Source organism: Tamandua tetradactyla, chromosome 19, assembly GCF_023851605.1.
Source record: "Tamandua tetradactyla isolate mTamTet1 chromosome 19, mTamTet1.pri, whole genome shotgun sequence".
Classification (NCBI taxonomy): Eukaryota; Metazoa; Chordata; class Mammalia; order Pilosa; family Myrmecophagidae; genus Tamandua; species Tamandua tetradactyla.
In genome coordinates this window covers 45547916-45564092 of record NC_135345.1, presented here as the reverse complement: position 1 = coordinate 45564092, position 16177 = coordinate 45547916, and the positions used below count along the sequence as shown (strand labels likewise).

The 16177-nt window shown below is 41.5% G+C and overlaps 1 pseudogene; it reads right to left on the bottom strand.

The window, feature by feature from the left end:
- Nucleotides 1–6333: 6333 nt before the first annotated feature.
- Nucleotides 6334–13924, bottom strand: LOC143663383 (uncharacterized; annotated as a pseudogene).
- Nucleotides 13925–16177: the final 2253 nt, after the last annotated feature.

The window sequence follows — 16177 nt, the reverse complement described above, 5'->3', positions numbered from 1 at the left end:
TTTTAATAATTGCATTATTAAATGATTGTGTTGTACAGTGCTTTTTAAAGGTTTATTTCTGGCAACATATATTAAAATTTCTCCTTTTAAGCATATTCAGCTATGTAATGCAGTGCTGATAATTATGTACCCAATGTTGTGCTAATGGCATTACTATCCATTACCAAAATTTCTCCTCAACCTAGGTAGGATCCATGTACAATTTAAAGATTAACTCCCAATTCTTACCTATCCCCTAGGAACCTATGTTCCAGACTCTATGAGTTTGCTCATTCTAATTATTTTATATCCATAAAATCATAAAGCTTTTGTCCTTTTATGTCTGGGTTATTATGTCTTAAAGATTCATCTATATTGCCACATTTATCAGAGTTCATTCTTTTTATGGTTGAATAACATTCCATTGTATGTATATACCACATTTTATTTATACATTAATTGGTTGATGGACACTTTGGCTGCTTCCATCATTTTACAATTGTGAATATTGCCACTAAGAATTTCAATGTGCAAATATCTATTAATTTCCCTGCTTTTGAATATTTTGTATATTTACCTAGAAGTGAGAGTTCCAGGTCATATTGTAATTTTATATCTAACTTTCTGGAAAACTGCCAGTCTTACACAGAGGCTACACAGTTTTACAATCCAATTAACAACAAATGAGAACACATACTTCTTCTCATCCTCTCCAACAGTTACAATTTTCCATTTTTTATTAATGTCCATTCCAGCAGGAGGAGATGGTATTTCATTGTGGTTTTGATTTGTGTTTTTCTAAAAACTAATGATGTTGCGCATCTGTCATGTGCATTTTGACCATTTGTATATCTTCTTTGGAGAAATGTCCATTCAAGCCTTTTGTTCACTTTTAATTGGGTTATTTGTCTTTTGGTTATTCAATTTATAATTCTTTATAAATTCTGGATATTAAACTCTTTTTGGATAAGAGGTACCCAAATATTTTCTCACATTGTGTAAGTTGTCTTTTTATTTTTATGATAGTTTATTGAGACTCAAAGGTTTTTAATTTTAATGAGGTACCAGTTATCTATTTTGACTTTTGTTGCTTCTACTTTTGATGTGAAATTTGGGAAACCATAACCTAACACAAGCTCCTGAGGATGCCTCCCTGTATTTTCTTCTATGAGTTGTATAATTATAGTTCTTGTGTGTAGGTCTTTGATAAATTATGAGTTGGTGTGAAGTAAGAGTCAACATTTACTTTTTGCCTATGGACATTCAGATTCCTAGCACCATTGTTGAAAAGACCATTCTTTCCCAAATGAGTGAAGTTGGCATACTTGTCAAACATTAGTTGGCCATAGATATGAATGTTGATGTCTAAACATTCAATTTGTATATGTCTGTTCTTGTGCCAGTACTATATTGTGTTGGTTACAGCAGTTTTGTAATAAATTATAAACAGGTCTGTGAGTCCTACAACTTCATTCATCTTTTGTGTAATGGTTTTGGCTGTTTGGGGTTCTTTACCCTTAGATATAAATTTGATGATTGGCTATTTTATTTATGTAAAAGGCTGTTTGAATTTTGATTAGGATTGTGTTGAATCTGAATATCACTTTGGGTTGAATTGACATCTTAACAATATTTAGTCTTTCAATCCATGAACACAGACTGTCCTTCCATTTATGTAAGTCTTACTTGACTTCTCACAGCAATGTTTTGTAGTTTTCTGTGTACAAGTCCTTTACATCTTTGGTTAGATTTATTTCTTTATATTTGAATTTTGAAGTTGTTAATGTAAATGCAATTTTTTATTTCCTCTCCAGATAATTCATTACTAATGTTTAGAAACACCACTAATTTATGTATGTTGATCTTGTAACCTGTCACTTTGCTGAATTTGTTTATTGATTTCAGTAGTGTTATTGTGGATTTTTCAGGATTTTAAGTATATAAGATCATGTCATTTGCAAATAGCAAAAGCTTTACCTCTTTCTTTCCAATTTGAATGCCTATTTTTCTTACGTGGTATTGTTCCTCCAGTCTCTTAAATTGGTGTTTTACATTAATTGATTTCTTATGTTTCTTATGTTGAACCACCCTTTCATAACATGGGATAAATTCACTTGATCTTGGTGTATAATTATTTTAATGTGTTGTTGGGCTCAGTTTGTTAGTATTTTGTTGAGGATTTTGCATCAATATTAATAGTGGGCATTGATCAGTAATTTTCTTTTTGTGGTGAATTTCTCTGGCCTTGATATGAGGATGATGTTGCCTTCATACATTGAGTTAGGAGTTGTTCCATCCTCTTTGATTGTTTGGAAGAATTGAACAGGAATATTATTAACTCTTCTTGGGATGTTTGGCAAAATTCACCTATAAAACCATGTGGTGCTGGGCTTTCCTTTGCAGGTAGGTTCTTGATTACTTATCCAATCTCTTCACTAATTATTGGTGTGTTGAGATCTTCTGTTTATTCTTGAGTTAGTGTGAGTAGTTTCTGTTTTCTAGGAATTTGTCCACATCATCTAGGTTATCCAGTATGTTGTTTTACTGTTTTCATGGTGTCCTGTTATCTCTGTGCAAATGGTAGTAATATCCCCCTTTCCATTTCTGATTTTTAAGTATTTGTGTTCTCTCTTTTTTTCTTTGCCATTCTGTTTGTTAATTTTTTTGATATTTTCAAGAACCAACTTTTGGTTTTGTTGATTCTCTTTTGCTTTTTATTCTCTGTTCCATTTATTTCTGCTCTTCTTGCTTTTAGTTTACTCTCTTTTGTTTGCTTGTTTGTTTCTACAATTTTGAAATTAGGACTCTGATTTGAAATCTTTCTTCTTTTTTCTTTTTTTTTTCACATGGGCAGGTAGCGGGAAATGAACCCAGGTCCCCAGCATGGCAGGTGAGAACTCTGCCACTGGGCCATCATGGCTCACCCTTTCTTCCTTTATTAATGTAAGCTTTACAGCTATACATTTCCTTCTCAGCATTTCCTTTGCTGAATCCAATATTTTTTATATTGTGTTTTCACATTCACTTACCTGAAGATAGTTCCTAATTTCTTTTGTGCTGTCTTCATTGACCCATTAGTTGTTTAAGAGTACATACTTTAACTTCCACATATTTTTGAATTTTCTGTTTCTTCCTTTGTTATTAATTTCTAGTTTCATTCTGTTGTGTTCAGAGAATACATACTATATGATTTCAATATTTGCAAATTTATTGAGATTTGCTTTGTGGACTAAAATATGGTATATCCTGGAGAATAGTCCATGTGCACTTGAGAAGAATATATATTCTATTGCTGTTTAATGAAGTGTTCTTTATATGTCTGTTGGGTCTATTTGGTTTAGAGTTTTGTTCAAGTCTTGTATTTCCCTACTGATTTTCTGTCTATATGTTCTATACATTATTGAAAGTGGTGTATTAAGTTCTTTCACAACTAATGTAAAACTATCAATTTCTCCCTTCATATCTGTCAGTATTTGTCTCATATATTTTGGGACTCTGCTATTAGATGTTGTGGTGGTTTTGATCTATGTACTTCCAGAAAAACATGTTTTTAAACCCTACCCATCTTCTAAGTGTGAGACCATTGCAAGTAGGACATTTTGATGAGGTTACTCCAGTTAAGGTGTGGCCCAACTCAATTAGGATGGGGTCTTAATCTTATTTCTGGAGTCCTTTATAAGCAGATTTAAATTCAGATAAATACAGAGAAAAATATACAGAGAAAGAAGCCAGAAACTAAACATCAATGAAACCTGGTAGAAGGGAGAGGCCAGAAGAGGTTGCCATTTGCACTACAATATGACAGAAAACGCAAGGACCAAGGATCACCCAGCAGCCAACCCCGGAAGCCATAGTCTTGGAGAAAGCATTGACTTAATGATGCTTTGGTCTGGGGCTGCTACTAACTTTAAACATATCAGCCAATAATTTCTCATTGTTTAAGTCAATCCATTACAGGGTATTTGTATTTGCATTGGCATCTAGGAAACTAGAGAAGAGGTATATAGATTTTATAATTGTCATGTCTTCTTATTGAATTGACTCCTTTATCAGTATTTATAACCTTCTTTGTTCATCATAACAGTTTTAGATTTAAAGTCTGTTTATTTGATATTAGTATAACTATTACAGCTCTCTTGTGATTACTACTTGCCCAGTATACTTATTCCATCCTTTGACTTTCAACTTATTTATGTTTGAAATGAATGCACATCTCTTGTAGAGAGCAAATAGTTGGTTTGTGCTTTTTACCCATTTTGTGAATTTCTGATTTTTGACTGAAAAATTTAATCCATCTATATTTAAAGTGACCGCTGATAATGTGGTATTTCATTGTTAATTTGCTATTTTGTCTTTCTAAGTCTTATTAAGTTTCATACTTTTTTCCACCTTCAATTCTTCCATTAATGTCTAATTCCACATATATTTGATTTTTTGCTTTATGCCATTTTAATCCCTTCTCACTTCCTTCTGAATGTATTTTTCATTTATTTTCTTTGTGGTTACCTTGAGGTTAAAATTTAAAATCTTAAATCTATAACAGTCATATTTGATATATCAACTTATCTTTGATGCCATACACATGCACGGTCCCTATAGTGCTCCATCATCCCATCTTTTTTTTGTATTTGTTAAAAATTACATTTTTATACATTGTGTGTCCATATCCATAGATTAATCATTACTTTTTGTGTATTTGTAATTTTTCGCCAGAAGGAAATAAGAAATGTATTTATAAACAAAAAATACAATATATTAATATTAGCAGCTATAATTGGTCTATGGTTACCTTTACTGCAGATCTTTATTTCTTTATGTTCCTTTGTTCCACTGTCTAGTGTCCTTTCCTTTAAGTCTGAAGAACCCCTTGCATTGTTTAAAAGGCAGAGCTGGTGGTAGTGAATATCCTCAGTTTTTATATATCTGGGAATATATTAATCTCTCCCTCATTTTAAAGAAAGTCTTGCTGGATATAAAATTCTTGGTTAGAAATTGTTTTTCAGCACTTTCATGCCATTATATTCTTCATTCAAAAGTTTCTGATGAGAAATCGGCAGTTAACCTTATTGAGATTCCCTTATACATAATTTATTACTTTTCTTTGACAGCTTTCAGACCTCCTTTCTTGTCTTCAGCCTTTTGATCAGATTACTATAATATGCCTGTGTGTGTGGTTCCCTTTAAGTTTATCCTGTTTTGGAGTTTGTTGGGATTCTTTAATGTACATATTCATCATGGCTTTCATTAAATTTGGAAAGTTTTCTGCCATTATTTCTTTCTCCTTTTGAGACTGCTAATGTATTTATTGGTACACTTGATGATGTCCCAAACAGGTCTTCGAGCTCTACTAATTTTTTTTATTTTTTTTCTCTCTACTGCTCAGTCTGAATCATTTCAATTGTCTTATTTCATGATTACTGATTCTTTCTTCCTCTACCTTCAATCTGCTGTTGAAATCATCTAGGGAATTTTCATTTCAGGCACTGTTTTCAACTTCAGTATTTCTGTTTGGTTCCTATTGAAAAACTAAAAAAAGATTCCCATATTGTGCATTCTTTTCCTCATACCCTTTCTTTCTTTCTCTGTGTTTTTCTTTATCTTCTTGAGCATATTGAGGATCATTTTTAAATGTCTCTGCCTATTAAGTCCAAAATATGGTCTTTTTCACTGATGCTTTCTGGATATTTTCCTGTTCCTTTTAATGGACCATCATTTCTTGTTTCTTTATCATGCAATCTTTTGCTGCACACTGTGTATTTTAATTTCTTAAGAGTTAACCCTAGGATTTAGTTCCTGACCAGTCTCTTCCTTCAGTTTGCATCCTGCTAGTGATATGACAGAGATTTTCTTGAATGCCAGGTGCTAATCAAAATAAGCAAATCAAAGCAAAAAGCACCTTTCATTGTCTTTGCATATTGACTATTTTGTCTGGTAGTCTTGTTGAGAGATCATCCCTTCTATCAAGAAATCAACCTGAGGTAAATGCAAAGAGCAAGATCCTCTGTCTTATATGAGCATGCGAGAAGCTGCAGACACTCCTTTTCCTTGTTCTTCATAGATTCCTTAGTAAATCCCCATTTACATTATATAAGTTTCACTTAATGCCACCTCTACTCCCTTTGAAAGAGAATTTCACTCTGCCTCTTCCCACCGGGTGCCCTCCTAAGCAATTTATTACAGGTAGTCCTTTGTTCTAGGCTACTTTATCTTAATGGTTTAACACACTGTGCCACCAGTCTGTAAGCTCCTTCTCTGCCTGAAGGACAAACTGTGAGAGGGCATATCAGAGACAAATTCATGGGCTCTGTCTCTCAGACTTCCGCTTTATAGATTAGGCACTGGCATGGATACAATTCAGTATGTGCACAAGGGCCACTCTGCTCTCTCTGTAACAGAGTAAGGTACCCATACTAATGTAAGAATTCGAGAGTTTTGCCATGCAAAGGAGGACTCCAAGAGACGTTCTCTCATGCAACACGCAGGGGGTTTATTTACCACACATGCGTGGGGCTCACTGAACACGCAGGAACAGAGAGCCCCAAGCCTGGGTTTGGGGAAGATTTTAAGGGGGAGGAGGAGAGGGGTGGGGGTCGAGCATGGGTCACAGGTGTTGCTTCATGCAAGAAGCAGATAACAATCATTTTCACAACAAGCATTTCTGGTGCAAGGAGTCATGGGGGTTGCGAGAAGCAGATAACCACCCCGGAAGGTCCCGAGTTGTTTTTCTTAGCCTGATGGGGCCCATAACTCTTTCCTTTACAATCCTTAACTCACACCAAATGCATAGCAGTGAATATAAAATGACACAAATGCTTTTGCTAGATATTTCTATCATTTAGAAGCTAAAATACATGTAAATAGCTAAATTAGGCAAGAAAAGTTAGCTACTGTTAAGTTTTATAAAATCCTTCTTTACATAAGAAAAGTTAGCTACTGTTAAGTTTTATAAAATCCTTCTTTACTAAGAAAAGTTAGCTACTGTTAAGCTTTATAAAATCCTTCTTTACATTCCCCACTCCTTTTTGTACATATCTCTAATCTTAGAGATTTTCTGGGTTATTTAATACTGAGTACTGTTGTCTGATGAGCATTAATTTGACATTTCCAATCTGCCTTTGTAAAAACTGTATAATTCTATTTAGAATATATGGTCCTATAGTTATTATTAAAAGTAACACAATTAAAGGCCCAGCAAGAGCAGATAATAGCGTTGTCAACCAGGGGGACTTAGTAAACCAAGATTCAAACCACCCCTGTTGCCTCTCGTTCTTTTTGTCTTTCACGAAGGCGCTCTCTGAGTTTTGTCATGGACTCTTTAACAACACCAGAGTGATCCGCATAGAAACAGCACTGTTCTTTTAAAGCTGCACATAGTCCCCCCTCTTTAAGGAAAAGTAAGTCAAGTCCTCGCCTATTTTGCAGAACTACTTCTGAAAGGGAGGTTAGAGAGTTCTGAAGGGCTGAGACAGATCTTTCTATTTCGTTTAAGTCTTGATCTATCGTGGCCTGAAATTGACTGGTTTGTTGATTGCTATGTACAATGGCAGAAGTCCCTGTGCCTATACCGGCTGCGGCGGTTACCCCCATAAGAACTGCCAGGGTTATTGAGATTGGTTCCCTTCTGTATCTGGTTTGGCTTAATAGTATAGTTTCTAATTCTGTCCCTGAATGATAGAGAATTCGGGGGTATATAGAAACCAACACACAATAGTTGACAGAGTTGTTAAAAACCTTTGTAGATACACAAGGGGTAATTCCAGTGTTACATGCCCACTTTAAACCTGGGGGAGGTTGAAGGAATTTATCATTATCTTGGGTTTGATTAATGGTGGCACATAAGATTTTAACGTGGGGAGGAGGGTTACCTATACAAGTTCCTTGTCCCGTAACCTCAGACAGGGTGAGTTTATGGTCGCTGTCCCAGTCGCAAGACGTGCCATTAGGGAGGATGGTATATGACTTATTTATAGCTATTCCTTCATAATAGGGCGGCGAAGCGACAGGCAAAGCCAGCATGACTGGGTGAGATTAGCTCGGGAGTGATTGAGGGCAGAAAAGGCTCCTAGAATTAGGTTGTATAATCGGTCGCCAGGAGTCTCTGGATTGTAGGGAGAAGTACTATTGGGAGTCGGAAGGGGGGAAGAAGTGGGAATTAGGGAGCTATTGCTAGGCCTTCCTGGGGGCGTAGGCTTCGCACGAGGCCCTGGGTTTTTCATAGTCAGAACAGGGTTGGGGCCTACCCTGATAGCTTTTTGGGGAATTTCTTCCTTTTTAATTAGTATTAGCCTCCCCCTGTCTGTGCCGGTTTCGTATAATCTGGCTCCCCAGGTTTTTCCAGTTATCCAACTATTATCTGAGGGGTTAGTGATATTAAGCCAAATTTTAGTGCAAGGGTTTTGTGAGAAATCTGTTGTAGGCCTACCGCCGGTCATGAGTGTTCCATGGTGGGCCCCGGGCCATCCATCAGACCCACAGCTTCCAGGATTAGAACAGGTTTTCTGGTACCCTATTTTGAGGAAGGGGTCGCCTAAGGTTGTCCATTTTGAAGCTAAAGTCTCACAGCCCCAGTAGGCACAATAATAGTGTCCTGGGCTGTTACAGTAACTTTTTCCCTGATTGGATGCGGGACATAGGTAGATGGGGGTCAGGTCGCAACAGGGCTCCCCCAGAGTGGTAAGATTACAAGGGGTCACTAGAAAAGAAGGCTCCCCTGCTCCCTCCCAAGTTTTTATAGTCTTCCCATCATCCCATCTGGTTATTGTCCATTTCCAAGGCTTATGCGGGTTGGAATTGGGTTCCCCTAGGGGAAGGAGGAGAAGGAGTAGTAACCCTACGAACCCGCAGTTTGAGAGGATTGTCAGTCCTTTCCAGTTTCCACTGGGACTCAGAGGGCGAAGGCGCAGGTTTGAGATGAGACGCATGGATCCAGTATGTGATGCCATCGACCTTGACTGTGGTGGGGGTGGTCAAGAGTACCTGATACGGTCCTTTCCAGCGAGGTTCAAGAGTCTGTACCTGGTGGCGGCAGACGTAGATGAAGTCTCCCACCTGATATTGATGTGGAGTTCTGTTATCTCCTGGCTGGTAGGAGGTGGAGAGCTGCCACCACAGGAACCACTGGGCTTTTTCCAAGGCTCGCAGCCTGTCAAGCAAGGGGGTATGGAGGGAACTATTAATCTCTAGAATGGAGGACATGTCTTTGACTGGAGGTGGCGCTCCATACAAGATTTCATAAGGGGTTAGATTACACATGAGAGCAGGGGGTATTCCGGGCCCTGAACAGGGCATAAGGCAGGAGCATGGTCCAATCCTTCAAGCCAGTCTCTATAGCTAATTTGGTTAGGGTCTCTTTAATTGTCCTGTTCATTCTTTCTACCTGCCCTGAACTTTGGGGTCTGTATGCGCAATGCAATTTCCAATCAATCCCCAATATCCTGGCCACACCCTGACTTACCTGGGCTACAAATGCGGGTCCGTTATCTGACCCTATTACCTTTGGTAGACCGAACTGGGGAAAAATTTCTTCCATAATCTTCTTGACTACGACCTGGGCCGTTTCTCTCTTAGTTGGGTAGGCTTCAACCCATCCTGAAAAGGTGTCTATAAAAGTATTTAAGTCCATATTTTGCAGGTTTAATTTCAGTAAAGTCGACTTCCCAGAACTGCCCAGGTCGAGTTCCCCTTAGTCTTTTTCCGTTAGGAGCTTTGGTGGGGTAGGCGTTCACAATTTGACACGCCTGACATTCTCTAGCTACGCGATCTGCCAGTTCTCTTCTTTTTGAGGCTGCCAGAGGGTACAATTCCCTCTGGTCTTGCAGGAGCTGCTGTAGTTTCCCTGTCCCCAGGTGAGTGAGCTGGTGGACCTGCTGTATGTAAGCTAGGGCTTCCGATTCTCCTTGGGGTGTAACCTCAGATAGTGTTTCAGGGGGTTGCTGGTTTTCTTTGGTTATTAGGACCAAGTTTACAGGGTCCCTTAATGCTGCCGCTTTTGCTTCTTCATCTGCTCGCTTATTACCCATGGTTATTGGGTCCGAGCCTCTTTGGTGGCTAGCACAGTGGACAATGGCTAGTTCTTTGGGAAACATGACTGCTGCCAGGAGTTTAAGAATTTCCTCTTTGTGTTTGATTTCTTTACCAGCTGAGGTTAATAGCCCTCTTTGTTGGTAAATTGCCCCATGTACGTGGGCAGTAGCAAAGGCATAACGGCTATCTGTATAGATAGTCGCTCGTTTTTCTTTTGCTAATTCTAGAGCTTTTGTGAGGGCAATTAGTTCAGCTTTTTGGGCAGATGTTCCCTGGGAGGCTAGAAGACCAAATAACTTTTGTCCCACTGACTACCGCTGCTCCGCTCGCCTCTTACCGTGTTGGAGAAAGCTGCTTCCGTCCGAAAACCAGGTTACCTCCGAGTTAGGTAATGGTTGGTCTTTTAAGTCTCTGCGGATTCCGGTCTCTTCAGCTAATATCTCTTGGCAAGTGTGCAGCACAGGTCCCGTGGTCTCGTCCGGGAGCAGGGTAGCCGGGTTTAAAGCTGATGGGGCCCCGAAAGTCACCCTGTCTTTGTCTAGGAGGATGCTCTGATAGTGGGTAATTCTGGCATTTGACATCCATCTATCTGGAGGCTGGCGGATTATGCTCTCCAGGGCGTGAGGGGCTATTATGGTCAGCTTCTGTCCTAGAGTGAGTTTGTCTGCGTCTTTTGCCAGGAGGGCAGCTGCCGCGATGGCCTTGAGACAGCGTGGCCATCCGCTGGCAACTGAATCTAATCGCTTGGACAGATAGGCCACCGGTCTCCTCCAGGGGCCTAAAGCCTGTGTTAGGACCCCTCTAGCCACGCCTCTCCTTTCTTCTATGTAGAGCGTGAAAGGTTTATTCACGTCTGGGAGGGTTAAAGCTGGAGCTGACAGGAGCGCTTTCTTAATGCTGTCGAAGGCTTCCTGCTGTTCTATTCCCCACTGGAAATCAGCGCTCCCTTTGAGCAAGGGGAATAATGGGCAGCAAGGGCTGCAAACCCTGGATCCACAACCGGCAGAATCCCGCTGTCCCTAAGAACTCTCGTAGCTGCTTTCGGGTCGTGGGCGGGGTATCTGTGTTACAGTTTTCTTTCTAGCCTCGTGAGCCATCGCTTTCCATTCTTAAGAGTATATCCCAGGAAGATTACTTCCCTTTTACAGATTTGGGCCTTTTTGGCCGAGGCTCGGTACCCCAGTGCTAGCTCACTTAACAGTTTTCGGGTTCCATACTCACAGTCCTCCTTAGTGTCTGCTGCCAACAGTAAGTCGTCCACATATTGTAGCAAGGTGACTCTGGGATGCTGAATTCTGAAGGAGCTTAAGTCTTTATGAAGAGCTTCGTCAAAAATGGTGGGGGAGTTTTTGAACCCCTGGGGCAAGCGTGTCCAAGTCAGTTGGTTCGAGGATCCTGTCTCTGGATTGATCCACTCGAAAGCGAACAAGGGTTGACTGTCCTTATGCAAGGGCAGGCAGAAGAAATCATCTTTTAGATCAAGCACAGTATACCAAGTCTTTTCAGGATGGAGAGTGCTGAGCAGGTTATAGGGATTTGGCACCGTAGGATGTATATCCTGCACTCTGCTATTTATTTCCCGTAAGTCTTGCACCGGTCTATAGTCTCTAGTCCCTGGCTTTTTGACCGGCAATAAGGGAGTGTTCCAGGCTGATTGACAGGGCTTAAGTACTCCCAAGCCAAGGAATTTCTCTATATGGGGCTTGATTCCTTCCCGGGCTTCCTTGCTTAAGTAGTATTGTTTTACCCGAATTGGAGAGGCGGTGGGCTTTAGGGTCACTACTACTGGGGGCTGATTGACTGCCAACCCTAACCCGGCAACTTCTGCCCAGGAATTAGGGAATTCTTCAAGCCAGGCCTGAGGAATAGAACTGTGGAGCTGTTCTGGTTTTACGTACAGCTGATATTCTTCTTTGACTGGCAAGGTGAGGGCAGTTATTACAGGTTGGCTTACTAGTGGGTTTAAAAATTCCACCTTTGGCCCCTTAGGATTGAAGGTGATTCTTGCCCTTAGTTTAGTTAACAAGTCTCTTCCCATAAGCGGGGCAGGGCACTCAGGGATAACTAGGAAGGAGTGTTGAACCTTCCCCTTCCCCAGGTCCATGGTTCTTTTGGTAGTCCAGGCGCGGTAGCGACTGCCATTTGCTCCCCGCACTAAGGACCTTTTTGTAGAGAGCGGACCTATAGGTTCTTGGAGGGCCGGCACTACTGCTCCTGTGTCGACTTCAAAATTAATTGGTACCCCCTCCACATTAAATTTTACCCTGAGCTCGGGGAGGGGTGCCAAGCCCTGACTCCCCTAGTCTTCACTTTCTAGAGCTAATGGCCGGTTGTTGCCAATTTGGGGGCCTAGTACCCCTCCGTTTTTTCGGACAGTTTTTGGCCCAGTGCCCAGTTTCTTTGCAGTAGGCGCACTGGTCTGGACTAAGAGGGGTACTAACGCCGACCCGAGGGATTTTCTCCAGCTCGTCCTCTACCTTCAGTGTTTCTTTCAACTACTGTGGCCAGGATCTTTGTTAATTCTTTCGTTCTCCTTTTCTCTTACCAACTCTTTTCCTCTCTCTCTCTCTCTCTCTCTCTCTCTTTCTTTTTCTCTCTCTGTTTCTCTCTCTCTTATAAAACACTTTTTCAGCTTCTTTGACTAAATCTCGCAAGGCTAGGTCCTGCAACCCCTAAGCGCTGCAGCTTGCGTCTAATATCTGGAGCTGATTGGCTGATAAAGACCATGGCCACTGAGGCTCTCTGATCCTCTGATTGAGGGTCAAAGGGAGTATACCTACGGTATGCTTCCATTAGTTTTTCTAAAAAGACTGAGGGCGATTCGTTTGCTCCCTGAATGACCCCTCTTACCTTGGCCAAATTGGTCGGCCGGCGTGCGGCTGCTCAGAGACCCGCTACTAGAGTCTGGCGATAGATGGACAGATGCTCCCTACCTTCAGAGGTGTTCGGATCCCAATTAGGGCGGCGCAGCGGGAACCGATCATCGATGACATGCTGGAGTTGGGTGGGTCTCCCGTCTTGTCCAGGAACTTGCTTCCTGGCTTCCAGTAGATCTCGCTCCTCCGTGGTGAAGAGAGTCCCCAGGAGTTGTTGACAATCATCCCAAGTGGGCTGGTGAGAGAACATAAGGGACTCCACCAATCCAGTCAGCCTAGTGGGAGCCTCGAAAAAGGAGGGTTATTATTTTTCCAGTTATATAAGTCAGAGGAGGAAAAGGGCCAGTATTGTAGAGCGGGCATTTCTCCCCTGTCCATCATCCACTGGAGGCCCGTACGGTCTGAGGGGGAGAGTGACCGCCACATCAGATGGGCTTAGTGCTCGTCTGCTTCGTGTACTATGTGCCGGTCCTGGTTCATCTGGGATCGTCTTGGTGAACCTGCGGAGAGGGAATGGAAGAGGGCGGAGAGAGAACTAGAGGAGGGAGAAGGTGAGCTAAGAGAAGGGGGTCCTGTACCAGCTGAAGGGTAGGGAGGAGGGAAGAAGGACCTGCGTAAAGATAGATCCATTGGGATTCCGGTAGGACTGCAGGAGACAAAGAAGGATAGAGTTTCGGAGCTTGAGAAGGACCCGGCACCTTGATTGGGAGTACAGAGGCAGAGTCATGTTGACCAAGAGGAGTAAGAAACGGCTTTACCCATGGAGGTGGGTTTTCACACAGGTCCTGCCAAACCATGATGTAGGGCTGTTGGTCCGGGTGGCCATACGGGTCAGGGCGGAAGATGACTGACTTGACGGCCCGAATCAAGGGTAGATGAAAAGCTCCTTCACGAGGCCATTCCACGTTAAAGGAGGGCCACTCGGCCGAGCAGAAGGTCTGCCATTTGCCTTTCTTTACAATAAGAGATAGATTCTGATCTCTTTCCCTGACCTCCGACCAGTGTCTTAAGGTCAGAGAAAGTGGAGTCGACATTCCCTGACCCATCTTTGTAAAACAAAAACAATTCCCAACACACAAATACAGACAGACACACACAGAGCCGGCACACCACGTTTACACGTTTCAGAGACACAGCTCAGACTGGCCTGATGACTGTGATCGAGTCTCCCCCTATCAGAAGGGAAACAGAATCAGAGTCGGCCCTGTAGGAAGCCTCCAGGTGTCCCCAGGTCCCCCAATCCCGAGGCATCCCTCGGGAGAGTGACCTGCAACCCCTGGACACGTCTGTCGGTTGCGGTCGGGGAGTGCTCACGCGACTCTCCGACAGTCACTGCCAGTCTGACAGACTAAGCGATCACCTCAAGAAAAAGGCCTCACTTACCCCAAGAGAGAAGGCTGTTGGAGCCTCCCCTTACAAAGCCATCTCGGTGGGACCTCCAAATGTAAGAATTCGAGAGTTTTGCCATGCAAAGGAGGACTCCAAGAGACGTTTCTCATGCAACACAAGGGTTTATTTACCACACATGCGTGGGGCTCACTGAACACGCAGGAACAGAGAGCCCCAAGCCTGGGTTTGGGGAAGCTTTTAAGGGGAGGAGGAGGGGTGGGGGTTGAGCATGGGTCACAGGTGTTGCTTCATGCAAGAAGCAGATAACGATCATTTTCACAACAAGCATTTCTGGTGCAAGGAGTCATGGGGGTTGCGAGAAGCAGATAACCACCCCGGAAGGTCCCGAGTTGTTTTTCTTAGCCTGATGGGGCCCATAACTCTTTCCTTTACAATCCTTAACTCACACCAAATGCATAGCAGTGAATATAAAATGACACAAATGCTTTTGCTAGATATTTCTATCATTCAGAAGCTAAAATACATGTAAATAGCTAAATTAGGCAAGAAATTTAGCTACTGTTAAGTTTTATAAAATCCTTCTTTACATAAGAAAAGTTAGCTACTGTTAAGTTTTATAAAATCCTTCTTTACATAAGAAAAGTTAGCTACTGTTAAGTTTTATAAAATCCTTCTTTACATAAGAAAAGTTAGCTACTGTTAAGTTTTATAAAATCCTTCTTTACATAAGAGAAGTTAGCTACTGTTAAGTTTTATAAAATCCTTCTTTACATAAGAGAAGTTAGCTACTGTTAAGTTTTATAAAATCCTTCTTTACACTTAAAGCACAAGCTGGCTCTACACCGTGTTGTGGAGAGATTCAAGAAAGGCCATCAAGTGCAATATATGCTTCTATGGCTTTTCAAGTTGCATCTTCTGTTTTTTAAAGTTCTGAGTAAGGTTACCAACTTTAAGATTCTTCTGCTGCCTTTGTACAAGGGGAGTTGGAATGATGACTCCTCTTAGCACTGGGGTCCCCAACTATCTGAAGTAGCTGGACAAAACAGTTATTAGCCATCAGACCACACATACTCAGAATTTGGAGGGTAAGATTTATGTCCTACCCCCTGGCATTAGTAACTGCACCAGGATCTCCCCACTGCCTTCTTCCCTGAGGCTAGAGGAAAAAGGATAGGGGATGGTAGCTGCCTGGGGGAGAGCAAAACTTACTGGTATTTATTGCAATTTGCCAGCTTCTTCTCCCCACTCATTCCTGAATGTTGTACAGTACTGTACTGGATTCCAGAGTTTCAAAATCATTATTTCAGACACTTCCTGCCAGTTTAATAGTTTTGTTCATGGAAGGATTGATTTCTGGAGCTTCCCACTCTGCCACCTTCCCATAATACCAATCACAGATTAAGATCTCAAAATGTCCTTATGGGGGTCATGATTAATTCCCCAACAGTAATTATAAAAGCATTCACTTGTCTACTGCTCATTTGTTTCCATGTTTCAAGAAAGATTTTTGAGAGATGCATTTATTCTTGTGCATCCTGCTATCTCTTCATTCACGAAAATGGTAGTTGGTTCTTATTTCTTTGCTTACGGGAAATGCTGTTACTAGTCTGAAAGCAAACGCTACTTGAAAGACATCGCCCTTGCTAGCTGTTTTTCAAAAACTAAACCCACTAAGTGTATTGAGCTATGCTTCCTAGAAACTAAGCTTGGCTTAGTGTAATCCATTTGAGGAACACATAAAGAGAGGACCAAAAAAGAATTTCTATACCAAAAAGGGAGACAGAGGTCTATGGGTTTCATTTGCAGCTAAGATTATGCATTGCTCCAGGGAAATTCCTCAAGAGGGAGCTAGACCTGTAAAGGGGGTTGTACAATATACTAGAGATTTTAGGCATAGGGCTAACCAGCTTCAAAAAGAGTTCCACACTTTAGACATGACCTAGAAGCAA